This window comes from Helianthus annuus, chromosome 9 (genome assembly GCF_002127325.2).
Source record: "Helianthus annuus cultivar XRQ/B chromosome 9, HanXRQr2.0-SUNRISE, whole genome shotgun sequence".
In the NCBI taxonomy this organism is placed as follows: domain Eukaryota; kingdom Viridiplantae; phylum Streptophyta; class Magnoliopsida; order Asterales; family Asteraceae; genus Helianthus; species Helianthus annuus.
In genome coordinates this window covers 20,059,786-20,063,751 of record NC_035441.2, presented here as the reverse complement: position 1 = coordinate 20,063,751, position 3,966 = coordinate 20,059,786, and positions in this window count along the sequence as shown.

The following is a 3,966-nucleotide window of genomic DNA, read 5'->3' as shown; positions in this document are numbered from 1 at the left end:
TCAACTACACTAGGGGATCATAAGGTATGCCTTAGATTCTAGATTTGATGATTACCCACGAAGTGGGTTATGTTGTAGATCATGAATTGGTATAAAATTGAGCATGAGTATGTGTTAGATTCATAATTTGGAACATGGATTATGCATGGTTTAGGTTAATTTGATGTTTAAGGGTGAAGCCCGTTTGTTATGGTGAAGATGATGACATGGATAAATCATCTATGTCTAAATTCTTGCTTAAAATTGATGTATTTTGATTTGTAAGATGGATTCTTATGAGGGGAATTGAAAGAAATGTGATACTAGTATGTTTGATGTTTATGCATGTATGATTCATGTTGATTAGAAGGAAGAAATTGATGAATTATGTATGAGATTAGAAGGATATGCATGAACTAGTTGTACACTATGCTTACAAGGTAGTACACATATCAAAAGTATGATGAAATTATGAAGAACTTAAGATTAGATCACTTGTAAGTGATTAATAAGTAGTTATGAAGTGGGTTTTAGATGATGTAATGTAAATCGATGATTTACTTATGTTAACAATGTTTGGAATCATACATGTGTGTGAGTGTTTAAAGAAATTGGATGAGAAATGGTGAATTGTTGTTAGATGAAGTGAACAAAATGTGATGATAATATGTATGATGTTTAAATTTTAAATACCACATGTTGATTAGTAGAAGGATTTGATGAACTATGTATGAGTTTAGAAGAGTGTGCATGAATTAATTGTACGTTATGCTTAAAAGATGGTACGCACCCCAATCGTATGATAAAATGTATGTATTGTCGTCCGTATAGTCGATTATGATGTTGCGGGTATATAATGATAGGTCGAAAGTTAAACTAAATGAACCGTTGACTTCTAAAAGTCAACCGTGTATAAGAAGGATGGTTAGACGAGTTGTCATAATTGTAAGATTAAGGTAAGTTATATGGAGCGTGTTTGACGAATGTGTGTTTAATGCGATGACATGATGGTTTACATGAGTTTGAAATGATATGAATTTGGTCACATGTATTATGCTTGCTAGAAGTAACTAATGAAAGTCAAATAGGAATTATGCGATCGATATGATCGTTAACATGTACAATTATGTATGCTAATAAGAATGTGATTTCGATGACATGGAAGTATAGGAATCATGTCGAGACGGAATCAAGCACGGAAGGCTAACGGGTCAAAAGTGGCGAGGAAACGAGTATGAACATGGACGCACGAGGTAAGTGATTTTTTTGTAATCACTTCTTAGTTGTTTATGTAAAGTTATGTGCAATTTAATTAAGTATGATGATCGAGGTCAAGTAGGAAAGAATTGTATGAGACCGATGAAGTATTAAACGGATCTTAGTTTTGATCCGAGCGAGGTATGTGTGATTAAGAACTGTAGCTAAGTAGTAGGATTGGTTACTTATGCAAGGGAGTCCTTTGTTGTTGAGGGTAGAGCAAAGTTGACAAAAACGCCCTTGATGGGTAAAACAAGCAAATGGTCTTAAAAGTTGATTACAAACAAGCTATTTGATTAAATGAATGTTTTGAAAAAGCAAGAAAGCGAGAAGTATGGTTGTCGTAAGCTAAAGACCTTAAAATGCGCAAATACCCTTAACGGGTCAAAATAAGCTCTTGAGCGAAAATGGGTCAAGAGGATGCAAGACATCTGAGAATTTAATCTTGTATGATATACAATGTTGACATTATTAGGTTCATAAGAAGTCTTGGTCAAACAAACAAGTTTTGTGGATGAAGGCATGAACGGGTCGAATAAATCATAAATGAATGATAAGGCGATAGCGTGTAAGTTAAGAATTTCCTTAATCCGGATATGGGATTTTAAGTTCATATGATAGAATGTGAATTTACAAGCATGTAGGAAGAAACGGGAGGTCAAACGGGTAAACGGTTCAAAAGTTACGCGCGTTTTAGTGCGTACGGACGACGAAACGAACCTGCAGAAAACTGCAAAAACTAGAGGGCGTCGCCGACGGGTAGGGGGCCGTCGCCGACGGGCAAGGGAAAATCAGTTTTTGTGCTGACGGGTTAATTACCTGGCTACGGGTTTTTGGGCTACGGGTAAATGCAAGGCCCGTCGCCGACGGCCCTAGGGGCGTCGGCGACGGCCTTCCCAAGTCCCAAAAGCTGAAATCTTGTTATTTAAGTTAATTTATGTACCGTGGGCTTCGGTTTGATATCCGTGGACTATGGTGGACCTTCCAAACATGATTTTGATGGTTCCATAGATGTTTATGGGCTATAAAGCTAAGTCTAAGACCCATGTTAATAATGTATGATTATGTAAGAGGTACGCGTGATCTAGTACGTGTTCGTTAAAGTATGTACGTATGTAGATGTGTATGTATGCATGTATAAAGATATGTACGAGTGTATGCATGTACGTAACGACGTAGGAAGGGTATGTATGTATGTAGAGGTGTATGTACGTATGCATAAAGATATGTATGAGCATATGCGTGGATGTAAAGATGTAGGAGAGGTATGTCCGTATGTAGATGTGTATGTATGCATGAATGTAGAGACGTATGAATGTAGGTATGTATGTAGAAGCGTATTTATGTATATATGAAGATACGTATGATAGTATGTATATATGTGAAGGCGTAGAAATGTACGTATGTATGCAAATGTGTATTTGTGTATGTATGGGAGTACGTGTGATCGTAGGCATGAATGTAGAGACGTATGAATGTAGGTACGTATGTAGAAGCGTATTTATGTATATATGAAGATACGTTTGATAGTATGTATATATGTGAAGGCGTAGAAATGTATGTATGTATGCAAATGTGTATTTGTGTATGTATGGGAGTACGTGTGATCGTAGGCATGAATGTAGAGACGTATGAATGTAGGTACATATGTAGAAGTGTATTTATGAATATATGAAGATACGTATGAGTGTAGGCATGTATGTATTGAGGTATGGATGTATGCAAGAGTATATGTAAGTATGATTTCGGATACGTTAAGTGTTAATGATATTAATCATGTACCTGGAAAACGAAGATTTACGCAGGTACATTATTGAAGACTCACAAGGGAATGGATACGCTAATGATATGCTTAAAGTTAGAGAGAAAGCTGAATGGAAAGTGTACATGTATTGAGTCTTGTTTATGTATTGTATACTAATGTGATGAATGTATGTGGTGAGTGCAGGTTGTACGAATCACGGGTGGTTATCACGAGGAATAGAGCTCGAAGAGCGAGTCACAAGCTAGATTGTACGAGAATAACTGAATATGTATTATTAGTAATCAGGGCTTATGCTTTATTTTTTTGTAAAAGATACATATTAAAACGTACTTTCAAGTAAGTCATGACGTTAATAATGAAAGAAATTTTATGGCACGAGTTCCCGCTGTGACTTTTTGTCAAATACGAATTAGGGTGTAACAAGTTGGTATCAGAGCCCTGGTTTGAGAGAATCAAGTAAAAGGAGGTGAATACTTGAACTCAAACCGGTGTGCTCTCGTGACCAAGAACCCGTACAATCCAAGACTCGATCGAGGCCTAAATGCAAAAGCGAATGTAAGTATGTATTAGATTATGTATTTGAAGGAAACTAATAGTATGTTATGTGCAAGGTAAGCTTAAGAGTTTGAAGAGGGTGATCCGTGAATGCAGAATAGGATGAACGCTAAGGCGGGCGAAGGTGCAAATAGGCAAATTAACCCCAGGTACACAATACTAATATGTATGAGTACCGATGTCAAAAGAAAAAGGAAGGGGTCTCCTTGGGAGAGTAATTATTAAACGAAAGACAATGATGTGGTCTTGGGGAAGTTTTAGAAATATGCACGAAACTGAAACCCATCTCTCGGGCATAAGGCGATGATTACACGAAGGCACGAAACTAGTGTGTGGATTGCGCACCTGGCCAGTACGCAAGAAGCATATGACGTTCGTGAGACCGTGGCAATTATTGCAGGTATGTCCGG